Raw genomic sequence first — 15864 nt, forward strand, 5'->3', positions numbered from 1 at the left:
CTTTTTTAGTAAATATGATTCAATAATTATGTCTTTGCTAGCACTAAGATAGAGACATTCTGATAACAATATCTAGAACTTCAAGCAATATGGTAGTAATGAATGTCTTTATGACCATATGCCATGTGCATGTCATTTGCACTAATTATGACCATATTAATGGGCAATTGAAATATACATAGGGATTGTGGTCTTGAACTTTGATTTAATAAAAGAGGTTTTCAACTTGAAATTTATGGCCATCAAGAAAATTGACCTAGATGAATATGTTGGGAATTTAAGAGACAAAAATAATTACTTTCCATCCAATATATTTTTTCTTAATTTTTACTCATACTAAATGACTTTTAATTGAATGTCACTTTCTATTGGAGATGAAAGACACATGATCAAATTTCTTGAGGGGTTTCTATTGAAATCCCCTAATAAGTTTATTTGTTGTCATGATTTTTGGAAGAAATTCTCTATCCAAAAAAGGTTGAGCTACTAGTGTGGGTTCTCCCTAAATTAAAGCACGAAACTAGTACTTGGTATAGAAAGTTAGACAAATATTTGGTTAATGAAAAATTCAAGAAAGGCTTATTTGACAAAAATATGTACTTTAACTAATACTGATATAATTTTGATTGTGGTTGTGTATATATTGATGATATTATCTTTCAAGGAAAAGGTTTTATGTGCAAGAATTTTTCTGATGATGCATAGAAATAGATTGAGATGTCTATGTTAGGAAGGTCGAACTTCTTTGTTGGATTGAAAGTGAATTAGGACAAAAAGACATATTTATCTCTCAATCCAAGTATATAAATGGTCTATTGAAGAATTGTGGGTTAGAGAATTCAAAACCAGTTAGCACTCCTATTGTTATTGCTATAACTTAGTAAAATAAAATGATTATCTATAGGCTGATGTGAGAAAACATAGCCCCGATGATTAGAGGTTTGTATTGTTTAACATCTTAACTTGATATCATATATAGAATTTATTTGACAACTATATTTCAGCAAGAAATAAAAGAATCATATGTTATGGATGTGAAAATGATCTTTATGTATCTAAAAGAGGTTGAGGATTATGTTATTTGGTATTGAAAAGGATTGGATTTTACACTAACAATATACATAGTTGATAACTAAGAAGGAGCTTTGGATTACTAGAAGAGTACTAGTAGAGGAACATTCTTCTTGGTTCTTAGTTAATTGGGAAAGAAAGAAGCGGGATTATATAACACTTTCTAAATTATTGAATTAGAATACATTGTAACATCCTCATGTTGTACACAATTATTGTGGGTGAAGGAAACCTTGAAGAATATTGGGATCATTTTTTCTGAACTAATATTGATAATGTTTGATAATACAAGTGCTACTAATATATTGAATAATAGTGTAATACATTATAGAATGATGCCCATTGACATTAGATATCATTCTATTAGAGAGAATGTCAAAGCATGAGAAGCCCAATTGGAATATGTACTCTCAAAGGAGAAGATAGTAGATATATTTTAACTAAACCTTTTGGCAAAGATTCTTTTGAGTGTGTTTGGAAAAAGTTGTGTATTTTTTCCCTTCTTAGTGCTTATTAATGATCATCGATGAGTATATTGAACTAATTATTTTTCACCTCACACTTATCTAGATCAATTTTGGAGAGCTTCCACACATAGGAAGTTATGTGTAGGATTGAGGAGGAAAATTATTTCATGTTTCTCTTGATTCTTTCTCATTGTTGTCAAGGGTAGCAATGAGGGTAGGGGGTCTAGTTGTTCTCTTTCTTTGATTTGTTATTGACAATTGTTGTCATTTATGACAAATAGGGAGATAGTTTGAATATGATATTGATACTTTTAAATTTTGGTTTTCATTGATGTCAACATAGTATTTATTAGTTTCAACATCCTTATGTCAACATTTGGTGTTTTAATGATGCATCAATATCTATTTAGCGACTTTTTTTATAGAAATTGTGATGTATATAGGTTGGATATGCATTGAACATCTTTCTCATTGATAGCCTATTCTTCATATGTTGTTCATGATCTTTGGTTGACCAATAATTGTAATCTTATTTCATGTCATGATGGTTGTTTGTTTCTACTGAAGACTGTGATAGCATGTTGATGTGCTTGAGGATAAATCTACTACTTAAGGTGATGTAACCCCATCTTAAACATATTTTAACTAGTAGGTTAATGAAAGAGTCACATGAACATGTGTGTGTGTATTACTTTATTTCTTCTCATGTGTATATATTTGTATGATCATACAAGTGATCCTTTTGTGCAATGAAAGTGTGAAATACTCAAGCACTTGATTACGAATGAGCAGTCAGTTCTTAGTTAAATTGTAAATGGTTGACACTATACTCTATTTTAGTTACTCTTTTCATTCACTTGGCAATGATCTTAATTGTATTGAAAATGAGCCTATTTTTATTTAAGGTGTAACTACTCATTGAGTTTTATTACCGATAGTACCCCATGTTAAGGAAGATAGCCTTGTTTTATTAAATTACCTAATTGGTGTCACCTTAACTAGTGTTGTTATAATTTTATTAATATTGCTTTCTTTTTTATTTTTCCCAAGTTGTTTTTTTTTTCCATGTAAAATAAGGTGTTCATTATGTCAATATACCTATTCCTTAATGCTTATGTTTTAATGATGTAGTGTTGTACTTTAACCAAAAGATCTTAAGTAATAGTGGATGTAAGTTAAGTATATACCAAAAATTGCAAAAGGTCTAATGAGTGTGGTTCATCTCCTCCTTAATTATTCAACTTTTTCAATAGAAATATCTCCTAGCAATAATTTGGTTTTTGAGTGGGAGATTGTTGTATTTGGTGAAAGCCCAAATTGACTTTTTTCCTTCTTGGGTTCAGTGAAACCCATATTAACAAGTTTCTCCCAAGGATGTATTTTGCAATTGAATTTAGAAGTTTCTCTTTGATAGCATTTTCCTTTTTATTAGTGATGTGACCATTTTATGAATTCAATTATTTTTTGAATGTATTTTATTCAAAATTAATAAAAAAATATATTCTTTGAAATATGATGTACCATTATTGGGTGAACCACTATAATTCTTGTGTTCTTTATGTTTTTTTTAAAATACTTTTTGTATTCCTTTTATCTTTAATTTTTTTCAACATGATGAGTGTTCGATGATAATTGTAATAAAAATTTGAAATGTAATCAAAAAATTGTTGAAAAACCTATTTTGATTTTATTTAATCATTTGTTTCAATTTTGTTTTAAAGTTGACCATAGTAGATAAAGAATCAACATATAATTAGACTAACACATGTACTTTTAAGTTCCAATAATTTTAAAACAAAGAAAAAAATGTTGACAAAAAAATTATTCCACTCTTTTCCTTACCAAAATTTCATGGTCTTTCAAAATCCAAATTCCTTTTAAAGGATGCTACCTCAAAAATATCCATCATGGGATTAAGTAGCTCAATGCAATTATTAATTGGAGGATCATAATATTTTTAAATATTTTGGCTCTTGTAACAAGACTATTATAGAAAGAATTCCAGAGAAGATGTCATAACTTTGTTGTTTTCATGTTCTTGCCATTTTTCCAATAAATTTTATTGGATTAGCCCACTTAGCTTTTCTAAAGCTGTTGATTAATAATTAAATTTGGCAAAGGTCAAATGGAGGGTCTTAGTTATATTATGTTTGATTCTTGAGGAGAAGAATGTTTTATGAGATTTTATTTTTTATTAGATGGTTACATAGAATCCTTTAGAAGAAATAAGAACTCTTACTTATTAGATTTGTGATTTAAAACTTTTACTCATTTTAAAATATTTTTTACTATAAAATTAACCACCAATTTTCTTAGATTCAAAAAAATTCAATAATCTTTATAAAAAATCATTGTCTCACCTCAATTTTAAAGTCCTTTTACACAAGTCCCAACATTTATTCTATTTGAAACGATGGAATAAACATTAAGTGCTCTCATAAATAATAGAGTTTGGTTTAAATTAGGAGATGGCAACTCTCATTAACTAGAGGATATAAATTTTTGTTTATGCTTAGATTTTGAAGGCAATAAATGTAGAAAAATGAAATATAAAATAATATATCACAACAATATAATAGGAAGAATAATTGCTATAGTAGATTGGAAGAGAAAACATTTTATTGAATTGAATTGGTGTGAGCAATTGTACATTCCATCTATTTATAGAGGGAATTTACAATTTTCTAGAATCTTAAGTGATAATACTGAATTAAATTCTATCCAAACTAACTCTACACATGGAGGGTTGCATCAAAAGATGAAGATATGGTCCACCGATTTATTAAGAAATGTGTGGAATTAGTTTGAAACTAATAACTATTTTAGTGGAGTCAAAAACTACTACTACAGTCCAACTATAGATGTGGGCACTAGAGAATTTCCTAGAACAATCTAGACAATCTTAGTATTCCTATGTTATCCCACCTTAAGATTGGCTAGAAGAATACAAAAGAGGAGGAGAACATTATATTACTATACCCCCATAATGTTCACCTTGATAATGCCCAACCTATCCCATAACTTCAAAAATTTAGCCTTCAACATACTTTTAGTAAATATATCAGCTCTTAAATGATCTTCACTTGGACAAAATTGGAGGTTAACAATATTTTCTTAAACAAGATCCCTAATATAGTGAACATCAATCTCAATGTGCTTTGTTTTAGCAAAGAAAACATTATTATTTGCAACATATATATATTTAGAAATTTGATTGTCACAATATAAAGTAGTAGTTGAACTTTGTGCAAAGTCAAGCTAAAAAAAAGATGTTGAATCCAAACTGCCTCTTTTCTTGCTTCCTCTGATGCTTTATATTCTGCTTCACATGAATACAGTGATGTAGTTGATTTTATTTTTTGCTCCATTTAATTGGACCTGATCCGAGATGAAAAACATAGCCTCTAGTAGATTTTATGTCATCAATGTTGCCACCCCAGTCAGAATCTATAAATTCAATCAAAGAAGTTGAGGATCATAGCTATAATGTATGCCATAGTAAATGGTTCCATGAATATATCACAAAATCCTCTCTGCAACCATCTAGTGAATTTCTTTGAATTCCTGCATAAATCTAGATACCATATTCACTTCAAAATAAATATCTAGCCTAGAATGTGTTAGATAAACCAAGCTACAAACAAATTGTCTATGTAATGTAGGATCTACTTTCTTGGAGGTGCATTCCTTAGTAAGCTTAACTACAGATTCCAACATTTTTTTCCTCTAGCATTTTCATATGATTTTGGGTCATTTACTTGTAATACTTTGGCCATGAAAGAACAACCACTCCTTCCTTGGATCTTTGAGCCTTGTCCATCAATTTCTTTAATACTCCTTGTATTTTTTCTAGATATAAGAACATCTTATTTATCACCATCGACACCTAGCATACATCCTTCACAAAGTTCTTTAGATGGTGAATTTTTTTATAATCCTCTAACCATGTCCATTCTAACCATATCTTGTAATTTTCTATAATTTATATGTCCAAGTCTAGCATGCCAAATCTTTGACATATAATTAAGTTGAGCAATATAAGCATGAGAGTGTAAAAAATCATCATCAACAAATCCCACAAATTTAAATAGACTCTCTTCATGATCTACTCTATTAATGGCAATTCTATTGCTTGGGTTATTTTTGTCTCTAATAATAAATTGATCAACAGTGAAAAAAATGTCATATCCAGCTTGAACTATATTTTATATTGAAATTATATTCACCTATAATCCTTCAACCAACAAAATTTTTTTCAAAGATCCTTTTGTTACATTAACGCTTCCTATCCCTAGAACCAAAAGTTTCATTTTATTTCCAATAGTAATTCTTTAAATGAATTCTTTCCTTCATGAAAATCAATAAGCAAAGATCTATCTCTAGTCATGTGAAATGACACCCCTAAATCTAAAATCAACTCTTTAATAGAATCTAAAGAAAAGTAACCCCCGTTAACATTACATTTAATTTTAGTTGTAGCAATTACATCCTTACTAGTTTTCTCTTGCCTCTTTTGAGAGATGGCTACAAAGATGTGTATGTTCTTCTTTTCATCCTTAAAGCTTTCTTGCTTGGACTTGAAGTGTTGTCTTTCATTGTCCTCCCTTTTCAAACAAAATTTTTCCATGTGATTTTCACCACCACAAAACCTGTGCAAATAATGGATTTTCTTCCATCTTGTTCTTTTGCATCATCATTTCTAGAAAAAATGGTTAGAACCTTTATTGTTTTGAAATTTATTATATCCTTTAAAATTCTTCTTTCCATCATCTCTATTTAGTGGATGTAGCCTAGGGATTGGGTAAACCATGTTAAATCTTGGTGCCTTGTGTTCTTTTTTGTGTGATCTATTATTTTCTATCATTGGTTATATTTTTATGTAATTATTATTTCTGTCTATGGTATAATCCTAACAAGTGGTATCAGAGTGAGGTTGTGTTTTTCAGTTATCCTCTACAAGAAAATCTCATAGTTTCAAGTGGGAGTTTCACAGTCCAGTGGGAGGAATGGCAGATGAGGGTAAACTGAGGATTGATAGGTTTAATGGGTAGAACTTTTAGTTATGGAAGATGCAAATGGAAGACTATCTTTATCAGAAGGATTTATGAAAGCCATTGAAAGGAAAAACCAAGAATTAGGGATCTATGTCAAATGATGACTGGGATCTTTTAGATAGAAAGGCACTTGGAAGCATTCGATTATGCATGGTACCATCAGTGGCATTTAATACTACAAAAGCAAAGACAACATAAGAGTTGATGAAAACCCTCTGTATGAAAAGCCCTCTACTTCAAACAAGGTATTTCTCATGAAGTGTTTATTTAATATGAAAATGGCAGAAGGTGGATCTATTGCAGATCATTTAAATGAGTTTAATAGTATTACTAGTCAATAATCTTCTATGGGTATCAATTTTGATAAAGAAATTAGAGTTGTCTTGATTTTGTGTTCTTTGCCTGAAAGTTGGAATGGCTTGGTAATGGTTGTGAGTAATTTTGTTCATAGATCTAGTACCCTAAAATATGATGATGTGATTGGTGTTATTTTGAGTGAGGAAACTCATAGGAAATCCTTAGATGGATCTACATCTGGAAGTGCTTTGAATGCACAAAGTCAAGGCAAAATGACTGAAAGAGGAAATAATTATGAAAATCATGGGAAATCAACAGGAAAGTCAAAGGGTAGGAGGTCTAAATTGAGAGTGCTGAACAACTACTAGTACTGTGGAAAACCAGGGCATAAAAAGAAATATTTTTGGACTTGAAAGAAAAATGAAGGAGATAAACCAGATGGAGACAAGGAGGAAAATGTGGTAAATAACAAATTCAAAGTGGATGCTTTGCTTCTGTCTTTAGAAAGTGTTGATGATTCATGGGTTTTAGATTTTGGTGCTTCATTTCATGCTACACCTCATAGAGGTTCTTTCATTGATTATGTCCAAGGGGATTTTGGACTTGTTTATTTGGAGGATAATGAACCCTGTCAAATTGTTGGAAAGGGAAAAGTTAAGATTAAGTTGTAGAATGGGAATCATTGGCTACTACATGAGGTAAGACATGTTCCAAGGCTGGGTAGGAACTTAATTTTAGTATGGCAACTCGGTGATGAGGGTTGTTTAGTTACTTTTAATGATAAAAATTGGAAGGTTACAAAAGGTTCCCTTGTAGTAGCAAAAGGTGTGAAAGCAGGCGCCTAATATCTTTTTTCAGGTCATATTGTTCCTTCTACTTTAATTGTTTCAAAGAAAAATGAATTTTTAGGAACAGTTGCTACAGTTGAGTAGGGAGAACAAATTAGTTATCTTCTATGGGTATCAATTTTGATGAAGAAATTGGGGCTCTCTCGATTTTGTGTTCTTTTCTTGAAAGTTGGAATGGCTTGGTAATGGCTATGATTAATTATGTTCCTAGATCTAGTACCCTAAAATATGATGATGTGATCGATGTTATTTTGAGTGAGAAAACTCGTAGGAAATCCTCAAGTGGATCCACATATGGAAGTGCTTTGAATGCACAAAGTTGAGGCAGAATGATTAAAAGAGGCAATAATTTTGGAAATCATGCCAAATCAAGAAGAAAGTCAAAGGGTAGGAGCTCTAAATCGAGAGGATTGAGCAACTGCTGGTACTGTAGGAAACCAGGGAATAAAAAGAAAGATTGTTGGACTCGAAAGAAAATTGAAGGAGATAAACAAAATAGAGAAAAAAGGAAAATGTGGTAAGTAACAAATTTGAAGAGGATTCTTTGCTTCTATCTTTAGAAAGTGTTGATGATTCATGGGTTTAGATTCTAGTGCTTCATTTCATGCTACACCTCATAGAGGTTATTTCATTAATTATGTCCAAGGGGATGTTGGACTTGTTTATTTGGAGGATAATGAACCCTGTCAAATTGTTGGAAAGGGAAAAGTTAAGATTAAGTTGCGAAATGGAAATAATTGGCTACTACATGAGGTAAGACATGTTCCAAGGCTAGGTAGGAATTTAATTTTAGTAGGGCAACTCGATGATGAGGGTTGTGTAGTTACTTTTAATGATAAAAATTGGAAGGTTACAGAAGGTTCCCTTGTAGTAGCAAAAGGTGTGAAAGTAGGAACCTAATAACTTTGTACAAGTCATATTGTTCCTTCTACTTTAATTGTTTCAGAGAAAAATGAATGTTCAGGAATAGTTGTTGCAATTGAGTAGGGAGAACAAATAGCTACTATAAATTTCGATACAGCATTGTGGCACAACAGACTTGGGCACATGAGTGAGAAAGGTATGAGAGTTCTTCATTCAAAGAATGTTTTACTAGGTCTAAAATGTGTTAATATGGATTTTTGTTAAAGTTGCATGTATGGAAAACAAAAGAGAGTGAGTTTTGTGAAGATTGAGAAGGAAAATAAAAGAGAGAAATTAGAGCTTGTGCATACTGATGTATGGGGACCAGCTCAGGTATCTTCCCTTGGAAGCTCTCATTATTACATTACATTTATTGATGATGAAACTCAAAAGGTATGGATTTATTTCCTTAGACTTAAATCTAATGTATTTCAAACTTTTAAGAAATGGAAATGCTTGGTTGAAAATGAGACTGGTAAGAAATTAAAATGTCTTAGATCTGATAATAATGGTGATTATTATAGTCATGAATTTGAAGATTATTTCTCCACTAATGGAATTCATAGATAGAAAATTGTTCCAAGGACTCCACAAGAAAATGGAGTGGATGAACACATGAACAGGACTATAATGGTGCATGCAAGGAGCATGAGGTTGCATGCAGGTTTGCCCTTACACATGTGGAAAGAGGATACCAATATTGCTATATATTTTATTAATAGAGGTCCCTCTACTCCTGTGGGTTGTGGTATTCTAGAGGAAGCATGGACTGGTAAGAAGGTGAGTTATTATTTTCTCAAAATCTTCAACTGTGAAGCATTTTCTCACATAGATTCTAAAAATAGAACCAAGATGGAAGCTATGCATTTTTTTTAACTCTATTTTTGTTTTAAAAAGCTTTGGGGGTTAGTTTAAGCCTGTGGTTTTTATTTTAAGCATTTCTTTTAAGATTCTAAAAAATGTAACTATAGGCTTAAAAAAAATCCCTGTTAACAAGCAACAGAAGTTTATACTAAAATTATAAAGATATCTACATGTGGGTATGTGCAAGATCACGGTGTACCAAACTATGGCCTTAAGTGGCAGTGAAAAATCAGCAAATCAGGTTTATGTCAACTTGACACATAATTTTGAAGTGGTTATGGACTTTATATCAAAAAGTTGTAAGAAAATAATTTGTAGAAAATTGAATGTACTTTCTAAACTACTAGGCCTTATAAGGAGAAAAAAAAAATTGATTGGTCAAAAGTTTGAATTTTAATGCAGTACTAAGAAAATTTCAGGGCGAAAATAAAAAGTAGGTGTATGTCTGACCACCTTAATCAAAATCAAATCATAATATTTTTAAAATATAATTATAGATATGAAAACTAGACTCATGCCCAGATGTGACGCATATTTTTTGATATTTTTATTCCAAATAAATAATTAAATATGAATTTTCTACCAAAACTTTTTCGGATTAAAAAAAGTCTCGTGTCTGACCACCCTAACTAATAGAAAATTTGATCAAATTTTTCCTTTTTTGTTTTTTTCTTATACTAGACGAAGTATAGAATGTGACGCAACTTTTAGATTTAAAAAATGTTATACCGTTTGAAAGTTATAGCTATTTTTCATTCAGTATGTCAATCAGCACTTTACAATAATCTTCATCGATAATTAACTAATAAATACTTATCGAACTCAGACTTTGACAGAAATTATATTGATGGAATCTAGAGAGCGATATTAAAAAACCCATTTCGTTTCATTCAATTTCGATCAAAATAACATTATCAGACGGCTACCCGAAGTCTGAGTATCACTAAAACTCTCTATAAACATGTCTTTGGGGTTGACCGGGCAGGCTTGGTAAATACCAAGCCTGATCGGATATCCGATTTGACATCGAATATCCGATATGGCTCGGTAGTCAAATTTCTAAAATCTTCAAATTTTGGAGGAAAATTCGATTTAAACGTTCTATTTTTTTATTTTTAAATTATTTCACTTATATTAATATGTAAAGGCATATTTTAATATATTATATATATATAATAACATAATGTAAACAAACAAGATATAATCTAGTAATATATAATAATATCTTATGTTAATCTTATTACAATCTATAAATATAATATATATTATTATTATTTTTACTAAATATAATAACGTAATTTATATATATATAAAATACGTATTATATATTATTATATTAATATGTATGTTATTAATATATACAATAACGTAATATTTTCATTAAATGTAATATGTATTATATATTATTATATTAATATGTATAATAATATAATATTTATATAACAACGTAATATTTTTATTAAATATAATATATATTATAAATATTATTATATTAATATGTATGTTATTAATATATTTATATAATAACGTAATATTTTCAATAAATATAATAATGTAATATGTATATGTATATATGTATATATATATATATATATTATTATATTGATATGTATATTATTAATATATAAGAGTCAAAGGGGGTCATAGGGTGACCTATAACCCTCTTTGACCCATTAAACGACAATATATGTCTCTAGGGGTCCTAGGACCCCTAGGGACATATGTCGTCCTTTAATGGGTAAAAGGGGGTCCCTTTGACCCATTAAATGACGACATATGTCCCTAGGACCCCCAGGGACATAGCCGAATCGTTCATATCGGTCAAAGGGGGTCATAGGGTGACTTATGACCCCCTTTGACCCATTAAACGATGACATATGTCTCTAGGGGTCCTAGGACCCCTAGGGACATATTCGAATGGGTCAAAGGGGCTCATAGGGTGACCTATGACCCTCTTTGACCCATTAAACGATGACATATGTCCCTAGGGGTCCTAGGACCCCTAGGGACATAGTCAAATCATTCATATGGGTCAAAGGGGGTCATAGGGTGACCTATGACCCCCTTTGACCCATTAAACGATGACATATGTCCCTAGGGGTCCTAAGACCTCTAGGGACATATTCGAATGGATAATATGGGTCAAAGGGGGTCATAGGGTGACCTATGACCCTCTTTGACTCATTAAACGACGACATATGTCCCTAGGGGTCCTAGGACCCCTAGGGACATATTCCAATCGTTCATATGGGTCAAAGGGGGTCATAGGGTGACCTAGGACCCTCTTTAACCCATTAAACGATGATATATGTCTCTAGGGGTCCTAGGACCCCTAGGGACATATTCGAATGGGTAATATGGATCAAAGGGGGTCATAAGGTGACCTATGAACCTCTCTGACTCATTAAACGACGACATATTTCTCTAGGGGTCCTTGGACCCCTAGGAACATATTCGAATTGTTCATATGGGTCAAAGGGGGTCATAGGGTGACCTATGACCCCCTTTGACCCATTAAACGATGACATATGTCCCTATGGGTCCTAGGACCCCTAGGGACATATTCGAATGGGTAATATGGGTCAAATGGGGTCATAGGGTAACCTATGACCCTCTATGACCCATTAAACAACGAGATATGTCCCTAGGGGTCCTCAGACCCCTAGGGACATATTTGAATCGTTCATATGGGTCAAAGAGGGTCATAGGGTGAGCTATGACCCTCTTTGACCCATTAAACGATGACATATGTCCCTAGGGGTCCTCGGACCCCTAGGGACATATTCGAATCGTTCATATGGGACAAAGGGGGTCATAGGGTGACCTATGACCCTCTTTGACCCATTAAATGATGACATATGTCCCTAGGGGTCCTAAGACCCCTAGGGACATATTCGAATCGTACATATGGGTCAAAGGGGGTCATAGGGTGACCTATGACCACCTTTGACCCATTAAATGACGACATATGTCTCTAGGGGTCCTAGGACCCCTAGGGACATATTCGAATGGGTATTATGGGTCAAAGGGGGTCATAGGGTGACCTATGACCCTCTTTGACCCATTAAACGACGACATATGTCCCTAGGGGACCTTGGACCCCAAGAGACATATTCGAATGGGTAATATGAGTCAAAGGGGGTCATAGGGTGACCTATGACCCTCTTTGACCCATTAAACGACGACATATGTCCCTAGGGGTCCTAGGACCCTAGGGACATATTCTAATTGTTCATATGGGTCAAAGGGGGTCATAGGGTGACCTATGACCCCCTTTGACCCATTAAATGATGACATATGTCCCTAGGGGTCCTAGGACCCCTAGGGACATATTCGAATGGGTAATAAGGGTCAAATTACTCTATGACCCTCTTTGACCCATTAAACGATGACATATGTCTCTAGAGGTTCTAGGAACCCTAGGGACATATTCGAATGGTTCATATGGGTCAAAGGGGGTCATAGGGCGACCTATGACCCTCTTGACCCATTAAACGATGATATATGTCTCTAGGGGTCCTAGGACCCCTAGAGACATATTCGAATGGTTAATATGGGTCAAAGGGGGTCATAGGTCTCTTTGACCCATTAAACGATGACATATGTCCCTAGGGGTCCTCGGACCCCAAGGGACATATTCGAATGGGTAATATGGGTCAAAGGGGGTCATAGGGTGACCTATGACCCTCTTTGACCCATTAAATGATGACATATGTCCCTAGGGGTCCTAGGACCCTAGGGACATATTCGAATCGTTCATATGGGTCAAAGGTGGTCATAGGGTGACCTATGACCCCCTTTGATTCATTAAACGATGACATATGTCCCTAGGGTTCCTAGGACCCCTAGGGACATATTTGAATCATTCATATGAGTCAAAGGGGGTCGTAGGGTGACCTATGACCCCCTTTGACCCATTAAACGATGACATATGTCCCTAGGGGTCCTAGGACCCCTAGGGACATATTCGAATGGGTAATATGGGTCAAATGGGGTCATAGGGTAACCTATGACCCTCTTTGACCCATTAAATGACGACATATGTCTCTAGGGTTCCTAGGACCCCTAGGGACATATTCGAATCGTTCATATGGGTCAAAGGGGGTCATAAGGTGACCTATGACCCTCTTGACCAATTAAACGATGATATATGTCTCTAGGGGTCCTAGGACCCCTAGGGACATATTTGAATGGGTAATATGGGTCAAAGGGGGTCATAGGGTGACCTATGACCCTCTTTGACCCATTAAATGATGACATATGTCCCTAGGGGTCCTAGGATCCCTAGGGACATATTCTAATGGGTAATATGGGTCAAAGGGGGTCATAGGGTGACCTATGACCCTCTTTGACCCATTAAACGAAGACATATGTCCCTAGGGGTCCTAGGACCCTAGGGACATATTCGAATGGTTCATATGGGTCAAAGGGGGTCATAAGGTGACCTATGACCCCCTTTGACCCATTAAATGATGACATATGTCCCTAGGGGTCCTAGGACCCCTAGGGACATATTTGAATCGTTCATATGAGTCAAAGGGGGTCATAGGGTGACCTATGACCCCTTTTGACCCATTAAATGACGACATATGTCCCTAGGGGTCCTAGGACCCCTAGGGACATATTCGAATGGGTAATATGGGTCAAATGGGGTCATAGGGTAACTTATGACCCTCTTGGACCCATTAAACGACGACATATGTCTCTAGGGGTCCTAGGACCCCTAGGGACATATTTGAATCGTTCATATGGGTCAAAGGGGGTCATAGGGTGACCTATGACCCTCTTGACCCATCAAACGATGATATATGTCTCTAGGGGTCCTCGGACCCCTAGGGACATATTCGAATAGGTAATATGGGTCAAAGGGTGTCATAGGGTGACCTATGACCCTCTTTGACCCATTAAACGATGACATATGTCCCTAAGGGTCCTAGGACCCCTAGGGACATATTCGAATGGGTAATATGGGTCAAATGAGGTCATAGGGTAACCTATGATCGTCTTTGACCCATTAAACGATGACATATGTCTCTAGGGGTCCTAGGACCCCTAGGGACATATTTGAATCGTTCATATGGGTCAAAGGGGGTCATAGGGTGACCTATGACCCTCTTGACGCATTAAATGACGATATATGTCTCTAAGGGTCCTAGGACCCCTAGGGACATATTCGAATTGGTAATATGGGTCAAAGGGGGTCATAGGGTGACCTATGACCCTCTTTGACCCATTAAACAACGACATATGTCTCTAGGGGTCCTCAGACCCAAAGGGACATATTCGAATGGGTAATATGGGTCAAATGGGGTCATAGTGTGACCTATGACCCTCTTTGACCCATTAAACGACGACATATGTCCCTAGGGGTCCTAGGACCCTAGGGACATATTCCAATCATTCATATGGGTGAAAGGGGGTCATAGGGTGACCTATGACCCCCTTTGACCCATTAAACGACAACATATGTCCCTAAGGGTCCTAGGACTCCTAGGGACATATTTGAATCGTTCATATGAGTCAAAGGGGGTCATAGGTCCTTTGATGCATTAAACAACGACATAAGTCCCTAGGGGTCCTAGGACCCCTAGGGACATATTCGAATGGGTAATATGGGTAAAATGGGGTCATAGGGTAACCTATGACCCTCTTTGACCCTTTAAATGATGACATATGTCTCTAGGGGTCCTAGGACCCCTAGGGACATATTCGAATCGTACATATGGGTCAAAGTGGGTCATAGGGTGACCTATGACCCTCTTTGACCCATTAAACGATGATATATGTCTCTAGGGGTCCTAGGACCCCTAGGGACATATTCGAATGGGTAATATGGGTCAAAGGGGGTCATAGGGTGACCTATGACCCTCTCTGACCCATTAAACAACGAGATATGTCGCTAGGGGTCCTAGGACCCGTAGGGACATATTCGAATGGGTAATATGGGTTAAAGGGGGTCATAGGGTGACCTATGACCCCTTTTGACCCATTAAATGACGACATATGTCTCTAGGGGTCCTAGGACCCCTAAGGACATATTCAAATGGGTATTATGGGTCAAAGGGGGTCACAGGTCACCCTATGACCCTCTTTGACGCATTAAACGATGACATATGTCCCTAGGGGTCCTCGGACCCCAAGGGACATATTCGAATGGGTAATATGGGTCAAATGGGGTCATAGGGTGACCTATGACCCTCTTTGACCCATTAAATGACGACATATGTCCCTAGGGGTCCTAGGACCCTAAGGACATATTCCAATCGTTCATATGGGTCAAAGGGGGTCATAGGGTGACCTATGACCCCCTTTGACCCATTAAACAACAACATATGTCCCTAGGGGTCCTAGGACCCCTAG

The sequence above is a fragment of the Cupressus sempervirens genome, chromosome 1, assembly GCF_028749045.1.
Source record: "Cupressus sempervirens isolate cs-2001-9-10 chromosome 1, ASM2874904v1, whole genome shotgun sequence".
NCBI classification, from domain to species: domain Eukaryota; kingdom Viridiplantae; phylum Streptophyta; class Pinopsida; order Cupressales; family Cupressaceae; genus Cupressus; species Cupressus sempervirens.